A 12,840-nucleotide genomic window follows, 5' to 3' on the forward strand; every position below is an offset into this window, starting at 1 on the left:
AAACAAAGGAAGCACTCTTTCACACAATGCATAGTTAAGTTGTTGGATTCATCGCCACAAGATTCTGAGGCCAAAAATATTATTGTTTTCAAAATGAAATTTAAGATTTATATTGCCAGTAAACATAATGACCCAAATACGCCTTCTGTCTCAGAAGGTCCCTTACTAGATTGCCAAAATCCTTTCTAGAGAAAGGATCACTCTGTTTGTCTTTTTTATACTCTAAGCAACTGCTGTTGGCTGTTGCCAGCATTACTTTTTGGCACCCGCGTAGCCACTCTGCTCATGAATTCTCTTGTTGTTAATTGAAGTTGAATACCTTTTGAGTTTTGAAACTTTTAATCAAGGATTTGAAAACTGGAGTTCACAGAGGCCAGGCTTTTGTATACTTACTGGTAAAATTTGAAGGATTCTGCTTATCAGAAAAGGTACGAAAAGGCATCTCTGAAAAATCTAATCCCTCAAGCTATTGCAAAGACAGGAACCCTTCTTTTAAAATGTTTATTTTTATGTATTTCTTAAAGCATATTTTCAGTATCTGTGTATAGACCTGGAAGTATTTCCATTCAATGTTAATAGTTAAAGCTTGTTTTAGCCATGCCAGATAAGTAGTATTTTTTCCCTAGGTATTTATGAATGTCTTCGAATGACAAAGCTACTGAATTCTGCTAGGATATTTGTGTCCCACAATTTCAAAAAAGTCTTCAGCCTGAGCTGGGTTTCTGCAATAATCCCCATTTGAGCTGGGGATCTGCAGAGAACAGGAACTCTCATGAGACTGCTGGTATTTCCTGTTTCTCATCAGAGCAGAAATACAGTAGCAGAGGAAGAGCTCTTCTCTTAGCACTGTATTTGAGCTTCTGCCTGAATCTAGGAAGTGCCACAGTGCATAAAACTGAAAGAAAACAAACAAGAAAATTTAGTGTAACCTTTTCAAACCCCAGAAAACATTCCTATTTGGCTTTTGTTTGGACAGCAGTGGTTCAGCCCTCCCTACTCTTTTGTTCAGAACTAAAAATTAGTGTTGCTGAAGTTTATGTTTCTGAAGTTAACTATGTACTTTTTGTACATATGTTGCCTATAAAGCTCTGACAGAAGTATTTTATGTTGTAAAGACAGAGGTACTGTACAGTGGCACTCAACAAACTAAACACAGTATAAATCTTGTATGATTAAAAATATTTATCTAAAGATATCACCTAATAAGTTATGCATTAAATTAAAATAGGGTGTAATTGATTTCCATGATAGCTGTCTAGCCATGTTTTTATAAGATGTGCAGTTATGGATATAAATTGATATATGTGTAGATTTTAAACCCAGAAGGTCAGACATCAATTTCAGGCAGTTTGAGAGTAGACAAGTTTGAACAAGCACAGAAGGTTTCTGTTGACATAAAGGATTATAGTATCATAGAATGACTAAATTACATTTGAGTTCTTCCAGAACATACACATTTTAAATTACAATGATTTTTAAAATTCACATTAAAGTAATTGTAAAATTCTGGGGCTTTTTATAGTTGTTTCTTTTTATGGTATGTTTCTGTGTATAGATTATATTTTTATAATAAAATACAATAAAAGATAACTTTTTCTAGAAAAAATAATGCTGAGGCGTAGGTTGGTTTGTCTTTTTATATTTCAAATGTATTCCAGCTGCATCAGGCTTCAGTTGTTATTTTCACCTTGCTGACCACGTGATTTAGCTGTGGTGAATGTGTGCGTAAGTGAGGTTTGTCTTGTGGGTTTCCTGCAGATACTGGGGAGCTACAGATTGTGCAAAGGTAGCAAGACAGTTTATTATTCCGGATGTAAAGAGATGTAGAAGGTTTCTGAATTTTTTTAAAAAAATCCTTCTTTTGGTATATTAGAGGAAAACCTACTGTGAGAGCCCAAAATACAGCACCTAATTATCCTATCTGTGGTGTGTTGCTATGCTTTAAAGCCATTTCCTGTGAATAAATCAGTAACAGAAGCAAATTTCTACTGCTACCGCTAAGCTGAGACATTTTAGAAACTCTACTCAAGATCTTTTCTTTAAAAAACCATAAATACTATATACATTGTCAGATTCTGAATTTTCTTTTTCACTAGTTTTACAAGACTGGAAAAAAATTTTCCTCTTGCAGTTAATACTGGAAAGACTTTTAAATTTGGGTGAAACATATTGTTCTTAATCAAAATTCAGATAGAAAAATTTTGCTATACTGTGCAGTTACTTTTGTTCACCTCCATGATAAAATTTCTTTGGCTTGAAGAATGTAATTCAGTTCAGTAATTACAGGAAATGACTAGTGAATCTAGGGAAGATGAAGGTTCGTTACTGTCTGGAGGTGCCCTCCCATGCTTTCTGCTGCTTCTCAGATGAATTCAGAATCTGCTCTGGCCAAAGTTAGATCCATCTGTTACTTTATCACTTTTCAGTCCATTTCTCTTGGTGAATTCAGAACACTGAGTTGGTGTCATATCTCCCTCTGCAGTGTGTCTGGCAATGCAAAAACCAAATTTTTTTGGTTTTGCATTGTCAGAAACAAAATTCAAAATCAAAATTCAAAACCTGCACCAGTTTAAGAATGTGATTACCTAAAATCAAGAGGCAGGTGCCTGAAACTAGCAAAGGGGTTGGAATGCTGGAAAAAGAACTGCTGAGAATAGACAGCATTTTATCTTTTTTAATGTCTCCCCTTTCTGGAGCCCAGACATAATCTGCTCTGGGATTTCAGAAGGATCTCCTGCTCCTCTGCAGGTCCCCTCTCTGAGTTGTGGTAGCAACTTTGCTACCACATTTGTAGAGACCCCAGTGCCCCAGGAGAGTTTCATGAATGCTTTGAGAATATCAGCCAGACTGGTTGCCTCGCATATTTTTGCAGAAATAGACGTCTTCTGGATCCTGAAATTGATCTAGGCATCAAATTATCCAGTTCACTGTGACTCGGAAAACTCTCATCATCCTTAGAAAAATGGGGAGGATTCTAAGGGAAAGTAAGAAGAGTGGAGCGTGCCTGGGTTCGAGAATCAGAGTTAAATGCATAATCACCATCTAAATCCTAGGTCCATGCTAGGGACCTAAGTTATCTGTTGCATCTGACCCACAGAGCCATTTTTGCTTGCTGCTTTGCTTTCTTTTTTCTTCAGTCTGTTCTGCTATATGTTTGTTTCTTCCATTTATGATGGATTACTGCAAGGATTTAAAAAATCCTCAGATCGGCATGCATGTGCATGCATGTTAAGTCATTGTATGCTCCTGCAGAACTTCTTTACACTGGACTGTATAGATTTTACTTCATCAGTTCAAATTTATTAGAGAGAATACATGTGTTGTAGCTTAAACTGTTTTATCAATGTATCATGAGTGTACTGCTGGACAGTATTTTCACTCCTAGTGATTTTAAGATGGCTTCATTTGTTGCAACACGATAGGAATGTGAGGCTTTTAGAGGGGAATTCCCAGCAGGTTGGAGCCATATGAAATCATAACCAGATATTTAACCAAACTAATGTTTAAAACTCTGTTAGTTTTTTCATGTGACTCCAGGTGCTCAAAACCAGATAATATGTTGCTGCTTACCTGGCAATCCTTTGTAGGCTTTTAGATCTAAACTCAACAGTGCTGCCTTTGGTGTCTTCTTTAAAGGGCACGATATAACCTCTTTTAGCAAAGTGTCTCAGTGGTGGTGCAGAAGGAAGATGCAACAAGTAGGACATATGCAAGGACAATCTGTATTAATCACTATGTGATTAAGGATTTCTTTTTACTAATCCCTTAGATTGCGGTTCCTTTATTCAAAGTTTGTCAGTAAAAATGGTACTTGTAAATATCAGCCTTTACAGAAAATTCTCTTTGCCCTCAGTTAAGCTTGATTCTTATTGTTCTTAATTACTCTCAAGACATCACTGCATGAAATTTTCAGAAGGAATAAAGTTTTCATTTACGAATTAGAAAAATTTTTCTCATCCCCCCCCCACCATCCCTGCAACAACTAAAATTCTCCCCCAATATTTTTAAACCAGTTCTAAGGGCTGTGCAGGCATGAGCCTTGGAAGAGACTTTTAGCCAGTGCAGGGTATGGCAGAAGGTTGTTTGTTTTGCCATGTCAGCAGAACACTGATTATTCAGTGGAGTCCAAAAAAGGGTCTGCTTTGTAAATGGAAGTACAGCTCCCTGAGCTCTGTGTTCCCACCAGTCCCATGGCGAGCATTTGTATTTCCTGAAGTGGGAGAGAAATGAGATTCTTTTGTGAAAAATTATGCCATAACCTATGGGAAAATTAAAACTTCCTAGTTTGTTTTATTCTCTCTGATCATGTTTTCTGTTCCTGGCTAGACCTATGAGTGCAAATAGGTGAAAAAAACCAGAAAAAAAAAGATTCCAGGAGTAAAACACTGGATTGTCGAAGGCAGAAGGAAGGAGAGCTGAGCTGAGCTATGAGGTGAGATAGTGCTCCGAGTGGAGGTAGGGGTGTTTGCCCATTTATGTGTTTATGTAGAGAGGGGATAGGGGAAAAAGACCAAAGCAGAGAGGGAAATAAGAATACTAAGAAGGTAAAAATCACAAGGTAAGAGGTATTTTTAGTATTCTTAGAAGGCTTTTCTCACAGATTATCAGTTTGTAACAGAAGCAAAATCTTGGTAATATCAGCAAGCTGTACCCACACCCAGCTCATCCACCTCTTGAGACTGGGATTGAATAGAAGGATTTCCTGGAATGAAATGTGGAGAAATGTTGACCAAAACATTAATAAATGAGTGCCATGTAGTTATCAAACATACATCAGTTGTCAAAATCATCATGCACCCTGTATACTAATTAAAATGGTTAGTGTACATTTTCATTCTTTTTATGGTAAGAGAAGAAACAGTAATACAATGAAAGGAAGATGTGCCAGAGTAAGGTCTAGAGTTCAAGCAAAATACTTGAGTGTAGTCTGTTAGCCTCAGCTTATCTGCAGTAGTCCTAAAGATAGTTCTAAATCAACAAGCCTGCTCCCAATGGGATGAAAAAAACGAGAGAGAAAGGGGGGGGCATCTAGCATGGAGCAGAGATATGGAAGATCTGATTTTTGTTCCTCTCTCACCTGTCAGCTTTTGGTAGACAATAATGATGGAGAAGTAAAAAGGCTTTCCCACATTCCCTGCTTATGTTCTTGTCACATTCACTTGGCATCTTCTCTACATTTCACGCTGGTGTCTACCACATCCACGCAGCTGTTACAGTGGCCAGCAAGTGTGAGCTGCTCTGGCCCTGCTCGGCTGCAGGGATGGGTGCAGCCCCTCAAGCAGCCTTGCTCCAGGCTGACCAGGGGCTCTCTTGGCCTCCCACAATAGGCACCTTGCAGGAGAGACCCTACAACAACATGGTGTCATCCCTGTGAAATGCAGAGAGGCAGTGAGGCACAGCACGGCACAGATCCGTCCACACCTAGAACTGGGAGCCAAGGTCCTCATGAACGGATGGCATAAACCTGATTTCCCTACTTTTGGACATGATCCCTGAAATAACACTGAGTTTTCTCAGCTGTTCATGCTAAAATATGTGCAAGGCAGGCCTGTAAATGATCATGAACCCAGAGCTTTACTTGTGAGCAGCATAGATGTCGCCATATGGCCCAGCAGAACAAGGGTAAGTACACAGAATTACTTTCTATCTACTAAATAATAATATTTCTCTCTGTACACACATTTCTATTTTTTTCTTTTCAGGGGATAATGCAATGAATTCTGTATTCTACATTGTAATATTGCTCTTTAGATATTTATTAAAAAAGTTTTAAACTTCTAACGTTCCAGGAAAGAGTTACTTCATTATTAGAGTTACTAGCTGTTGCTGCACAGCTTGGCCTGTTTCCACAAAAATAGGAAAATAACTTTACCAGATGCTGAGGAGTCTTTTGCACAGTGGGAGCAAGTCTATCTGAAATAGTGGAACAACATGAAGAATGATGCCATCAAAAAGTGCTTCCTTAGGAAAACACTGAGACTCTTCCTCAGGGTTCAAAATGTAAATGCATATTTTTCCATTTCAGTGCTATGAAAGAAATGCTCTGTTCAATCAAGGTGATGGTAACATTTAAAGGTACAGATACCAAGTAGTTAAATATGAACTAAATTATTTTTGCTAGTCCTGACTATGGAAGGTCACACCTTCCTTCTCTGCTTTTTTCCCTTTACATCCTCAGTTTTTCAGAGCAAAAGTATCTTCCTGTAACTTCTTTCTGGAAGAGTCAAATGGCAACAACACTCTTGGTACAGAAAAATTTTCAAAATATATACGAAGGAATATGGCATTCAGAGGATGAAATCTTCAGTTGTCAATCAGTTGTATTTTATAACCCCATTTAAATAAATGGATGATAATAGCTATGGAATATGAAAAAATTTGGCACACTTTGTGCAATTAATAGTTTATTCGGGCTAGTAATTTTTGGTAATAAATTTAAATTAAAAGTGGTACATTGGGCCTTTTAAATATTGTCTCTGCAAAGGAGACTTTTGTTTTTAATCTCCTCCTACCATCATTTTGAAACAGTTTTTGTTCACACATTTCCTTGCTCTCATACCAAAACTCAGTCTGGGTTTTAATACTTATGTAAAAAAATCTTTCATGTTAGTCTGTAAGATGATGATTAAATTATCAAAAACTGATCTGCAGAATACCACAGAATTTTGTGACAATCTGAATGGAATCATATAAGTGAATGTCAAAATTTTATTTTGTAGGATTGAAGAACTGCTAACAGAAGTAGTAATAATGAGCAAAGCACTGAAGGTTTCCTACAGTGGGATAACTGGGAAAAAAGAGGAACAGAAAGACAGTCATGCTGGATTCACATTGCATGGATTCGTGACTTCTCTAGGTTACCTGAAGTGGTATCTGAACATCTCTTCCAAGGTTGCCAGTCTCTGGGCAGAGTGACATTGCTATTCTGAAGCTGTCCTAAGCACATGTGTGAGTGGTATGCCAGTATGTCAAGCCTGACTTCTTGAGATAATTGGAGTCAGCTTGGAAAAAAAACTGTCAGTGGAAAAGGAAGTTATTCTAAAACACATATTAAGTGCCACTACTATTTAATACACACATAATTAGAAGTCCTATAAATAGACATGTTAGTCTTCTGGTTGCTTCAGCTGTAGCAGAAACATTTACAGTGAATGATTGTGTAAGTCCCTCCTTGCCCAGCCATATGATAAAGGAGAAGGTTGGACATGACCTATTCATTAGCATGCTGACATTTGTATCACGAGGTTGGAGTAATGTGAGATAGATGATACCTTACGTAATGAACGCCTGAAAACCTTTTTAGAAAGGTTGGCTTATTTATGATGGAGAACCCGAGGCTGGGCCCACTGGGGAATTTGAGCAGGGATCCTGAATATGTTCCCCAATCCTCTTGCAGAAAGAACCTCAGGAAGCGCGTTGGAAGATGAGAGCAGGATATCTTTAGAAGATTAATTACTGAATGTGGAAAAGGAGTCTTGAAGAGTATCAGTTCTTCACCCCTCTGAAAAGTATTTCCCATGACCACCAAGATTAATCATAAGTTATAGTTCCTCTGTGTTCTGTCAACTGAAGTCTTGGAGCTTTAATTTTAGGCTGCATTATTAGAAAATAGATTACTTTGTTTGACAGATTCCTAGTAAAAACAGCATAAAATTATAATCAACAAAATTTTGGAGATATCATGAAACAGAACCCCCTTCTGTTTCACTGTAAAAGTTTTATGGGATTTTTATTTTTCTATCTTGTATTAACCAATTTTCCTTTCAATTTTTTAATCCATGGTTTATACTGTGCATAACAGAATGTATTTCTAATTACTTTAGCTGTCTCTAGTCATATACAGTCATAAATACATTAACATCTTAAAACCTGTTTGTTAAAGAATATTTGTTAAATCAAGTTGTTAACAACATAGTCATTAAAAAACACTACATTGTTTTCTTTCTTCTAATGATCAATAGTTAAATATAGCGCAGTTACAACACCAAACATCTGAATAATAAACTAAATTAGTAAACTAAATTATACAAAAACATGGAAACATCTGTCTCCCATTGTATAAAGCATATTTGCTTTGAAAAAAAGATATGAAATCCTAAAGTTGTAGTTTGGGATAGAGTGTATTATTTTTTTGACAGTATGGATCAGTTAATAAAAACAACCTGCATATTTTTCTGAGTCAGAATCTTTATTGTGTTCAATTAAATATGATTTTTAAAGTAAATTTGAATCTGAAAATACTGTCCTGTAATTATACTTAGGGTTTATTTGCCTTTGAATTACAGGATTTCCTGCAAAGAAGAAAACAGTATTCTTGAAAAACATTTTTGGTTTTGAGCAACAAGTCTAAACGTTTCCAGCACCTATAGGTCTCAGGTTAAATAATGCCACACCTGGAAAATGGCACAAAATGATTCAAGGGATGTATTAGTAGGGAAAGAAGGTCAAGAAAATAAACAGTGAACATGTACCAGGTTCATTTTCGCCCCCTTTCTCATTCCCTCACTGATTAAAAAGTTGGATCTTGAACTGTTCCTACATGTTTTCAAGTTCTTTAAAATCCTACAGTTCTTGTCCTTGAAAATAATCTTTTTCTTGAGTTTGTCTGAAAATTTCATAAACTTCTGAGTATTGAATAGTCAAATTGATGTCTTAAGGCAAGATTAAACTCAAGTTTACAATAGGATTTATCTTATTCTCTTTATAAAAGGATATAAACTTTAATTAACATGGAGTAGGAATGGGTGTAGAGCAAAGTAATGTCTCTGCAATAATAAGTCACACAAATTCTAGGACAAGGACTAGTCCTTGGTCTTTTGCTCCAAAATATGGGTTTCTAGCCACCCAGGTAAATGTCACATCTTGGTAAAAGTCTGGTTTCCAGAGATCTCTCATGTATTCAGAAGGCTGAAGAAAATCACGTGAAAAAACCCACCAGTTGTGTGCCACTAAAGTTATTTCCAAAAAGAAAACCACTTTAAATTGACAGAATTAGAATTTGAACTTCGAGGTGGTGGTGTCCTGAGGAGAAAAGCTCTGTTTAATTGTTACATATTTGCTTTACACATAATGAGCAAGTAATCGTTCAAGAAATGAAGCTTTGTGGAAAGTTTGAAAGGTTAATAACTGAGTTTCAGCATTTCAAAAGAAGTCAGGGAAAGAGAAAAGAAGAGAATCTTAATCTCTGAAACAATAAACCTTTGTGTTACCCAGGAAGTCTCAGTGCCTTCTTGCTAATAGCTTTAACATCTATACCCATGCAAATGTAAAAGCAAGATGAACATAATCTCTTTTCTCAAAGTACTTGAATTTCCACATTATAAAATAACTTTTTATGTGGAAAGAATTAAGAAGCACAGGGGGTTTTAGATGTGGGGTTTCTCCTAAATACTCATCAGAGTATCATTTAAGCAGCAAAAGAGTATTTTAATGAGTAGTCTCTCTGGAAATGTGTAAATAAGTTTGGCCTTTATTTTTTAGCTTGCAATTTTCCTTAAATAGTTTTACAAATAAATATTTTGATTGTATTTAGTAAGCTTAGCTTTTGGAAATTAATAGTCTTTGTTAGGAATAATACCATGTCTGAGCTTAGCATGTTAATTTGTTAATACAGACCAAGTTTTAACCCAGAACTGCATTTGTAGGATCTCTAATAAAAGAGATCACATCTGTGATACACCATCCCATATAGAGACAATTGGGCTTTTTACATCAGGAGTGAAAAAGAAAGTGCCTTTTTATTTAAATATTTTCATTAGCTGCAGTTCACAGTAGCATCTCAACACTATGAGAACGTGAAGGAAGGAAGATCCTATATGTATTAACTATAGGAGCCTTATCTCACTCTTCCCTATCTTATATCAATGTCCATAATTATGATAAAAGTTTCACATGAGCACCAGGTTGGTTGGTACTCAGAGATGAAATGGACTTTATTATCTACACCCACAATGTGGTTTGCACCTGAGTCATCTTGGACTTTCTCTGCTTTTCAAGTAACCCAGCTGTATGTTGTAGTCAATAATTTAATTCATAGATTTTATTGTTGTTTTTTTAGTCTCTTCATAGGGAAGAAGTTGCCATCCATTGTTTTAGGCATAGGCTTCTCCCCATCTTGCCATGATCCTCCCTTTTATTGGAACAGGATTTATATTTCATCTGAAGATGAAGCAGAAATTTTATTGATGTGTGATGTATGATGTGTGATGGTTGGCTTGCAGAAAATGTGTTTTGTTTTGTTAATGGCAGCTGCATACAAGGGCAGCATATGACTTCATCCCCTCCACAGTATAAAACAATTTACCAAAGCTTAAAGATAGGTTCACTTAACAATTTTGCTTTCAGTTTGAAGGCAAAGTTTTCTCCCCCCTGTTAGCATTAACTTCTAGCATTTTGATACATCTGTATTGCAAATACTTCTGCCAAAAAAGTTTAAACAGTACAGATTCTCTTAACTTCAGAGAACATCTTTTCCCCTAGTAGAAGTTAGTAATTATGATAAATGGATGTACTTACATGTACTCTCATTTAACAGAAGGGCTTTCTAAATTCACTGTCTTCACATGAGCAATTTACTTATCACTGTCATCTTCAGGTTTATCTAACTGAGGTTTAATCTATTCAATTGTAGGAATAGCTGCAGAACTTATTTCTGAATTTGTAGTGTGGGATTCAGAGATTCTTTTGCTAATAAAGAGCATTTTGCCTTGCAAATTAAGGGCAAATAATCTTGGGGACATAGGCCTCAAATAGATAATTCTAAAGATGAATGTGACTTTGACTTTTGTTAGCAGTTGAATTTCATCCGCACTGAGTATAAAGACTAGCAGTCAGACAATTGAATTCTGAGGGCTTGTCAGATTTAGGAGTGTACCTCTACAGCACAGCGGAGCATAGCACAGAGATACTTCTACTTTCTACCAATGTCCAGGTTCTGGAACACAGCTCACCACTACCACATTGTTCCAGGACCTCAGCTCTGCCTGACTCTAGGTTATGTGGATGATTTAGATCAGGTTTACACTGGCACTGAAAGGGCTCTATCACATGGTAGAGATATCCTTTTAATCCTTTTGCAATTGCTGTGTCACTGAGCAAACCTTATGTAACACACAGATTCTACTGTCTTGTCCCTTTAAACCTGGAAGGCATCTGACATTTCTCTGGAGGTTGCCTGGGACCTTGACCAAAACTCCCTTGCACTGAACAATTGTACTTAAACACTGAACTGCACTGTGGTTACTGCCTGATAGGATGATAGCAAACACTACTTTAAATAATAGTTTGAATTAAAAAAAATTGTGGTAAGAGTGCCTGGTCTTGCACAAGAAACTTTAAGCATTAACAGTGATCATCACTCCTCATAATGTCCTCCCCGCCTGATGCACTACAGCAATAGTTTTTAAATTACACAATATTTCCTTTTAAAATATGGATTCCATTTATAGTCCATGGGATTGTCATTGCTACAGTTCATGCTATTGATATTTTTTATACTTTCAATAGGAAATAGGCATCATCAGAAGGAAACCCTGAAGGTTAGCAAAATAATTAATCTGGTAGTATCAGTAACGCTTCCTTTGTTTTAAATCACAGTGTACTGACCACCAAATGCCCTCCCTGCTGGAGGTAAAATTGCTGATTATTGTGTGATATCATCCCAGTGAGGCAGCAGGAAAAAAGGCAGGGTTAACAGAAAGGTGCACGTGGCCAGTGGATGGTTACAAGCCCTAACAGGTGCTGGGCTGTTAGCAGTGGAACAATCTGGCCAGCAGCTGATGTCCTCCTATTTTAAGGCCTCTCAGTGCTGTGGGCTTTTCAGCCAAGTCCTCTTGGCATGGTGTTTCTCAGGCAAGTTGATTGAAAAGTTTTATAGGCTAACAAGGGCCTGAATAGGATTATCATTTACAGGTGACTACAGGCAATGTGATTGATCTGACCGCATCTCAGTGTCTGAATTAATTAGAGAACTTTTCAACAACTGTTTGCTTTTTTGGTCTGTGAATGCTTTCTTTCTTATATTCTAGAAAGAAAAATATATATATTTGTACGAGACATAATCATGCTGATGTGAAAATTTCCCCTTTGGAATTTGCTTTTCCTTGTATGCTAGCATCTGCTTGTTTTCCTTAGAACTGGAAAAAAAATATAGAAGGCTAAAACACAGTGAAGCATCTTGCCTTACCCACTGCCTCTCTGTGTCTGCTTGTTCTTCTGACCTGCAGATAAGGTGAAGTTGTGGAAATACTTCAATCTATAGGATAATTACAGTGTTTTAAATATTGCATATGATTGCAGAAGGAATAAAAATATCAGTAGATTCTTAGTGCACAGTAATTGATTTTCACAGTCATCCAGAGGTGTAAGTACTGTTTTGATGTATGTTTTATTTCTGTATCTGTTTTTCCAACAAAACAATAGCTACTAGATCTGCCTGGATATTTTTTGGCTGCTTTTTGTGATATTTATTTGATAGTTCAGTTTGTAGCCAAAAAAGAGACAACCAACATCATTCATTGGAACAAAGTGATGAAAATATTTTCCTCTTTGGCATACAAATTGATAATTCTTTCAACTTAGATGATTTATCCTTGGGGCATATTTTGCTCAGAATAGTTTTTTCTTGTAAATCTTTGGTATATACTTTGCCACACAGTCTAGAAAACTCTGTAGGGATTGATAATAACTGTTATTCTTTTTCAAGTACTATATCAGAGTCTCTGTAGGGCACTGTCAGTATTGTATTAAATAGCTGTCACTGTTGAGACAGGAGGCCATCATCCTTTCTTCCTTTCTTGCATGGGTAACTGACACAGGGGTACCAATTCTACGTCACACCTC

The 12,840-nt window shown here is 36.6% G+C and overlaps 1 long non-coding RNA gene across 1 annotated transcript; it reads left to right on the forward strand.

Annotated features, from left to right (window-relative positions):
- The first annotated feature begins 269 nt into the window (after positions 1-269).
- On the forward strand, positions 270-7,975 carry LOC141728688 (uncharacterized). Its single transcript, XR_012579834.1, has 3 exons — positions 270-428; positions 5,328-5,622; positions 6,720-7,975. It is a non-coding gene; the product is annotated as an uncharacterized LOC141728688 (long non-coding RNA).
- Positions 7,976-12,840: the final 4,865 nt, after the last annotated feature.

The sequence above is a fragment of the Zonotrichia albicollis genome, chromosome 3 (genome assembly GCF_047830755.1).
Source record: "Zonotrichia albicollis isolate bZonAlb1 chromosome 3, bZonAlb1.hap1, whole genome shotgun sequence".
Taxonomy (NCBI): domain Eukaryota; kingdom Metazoa; phylum Chordata; class Aves; order Passeriformes; family Passerellidae; genus Zonotrichia; species Zonotrichia albicollis.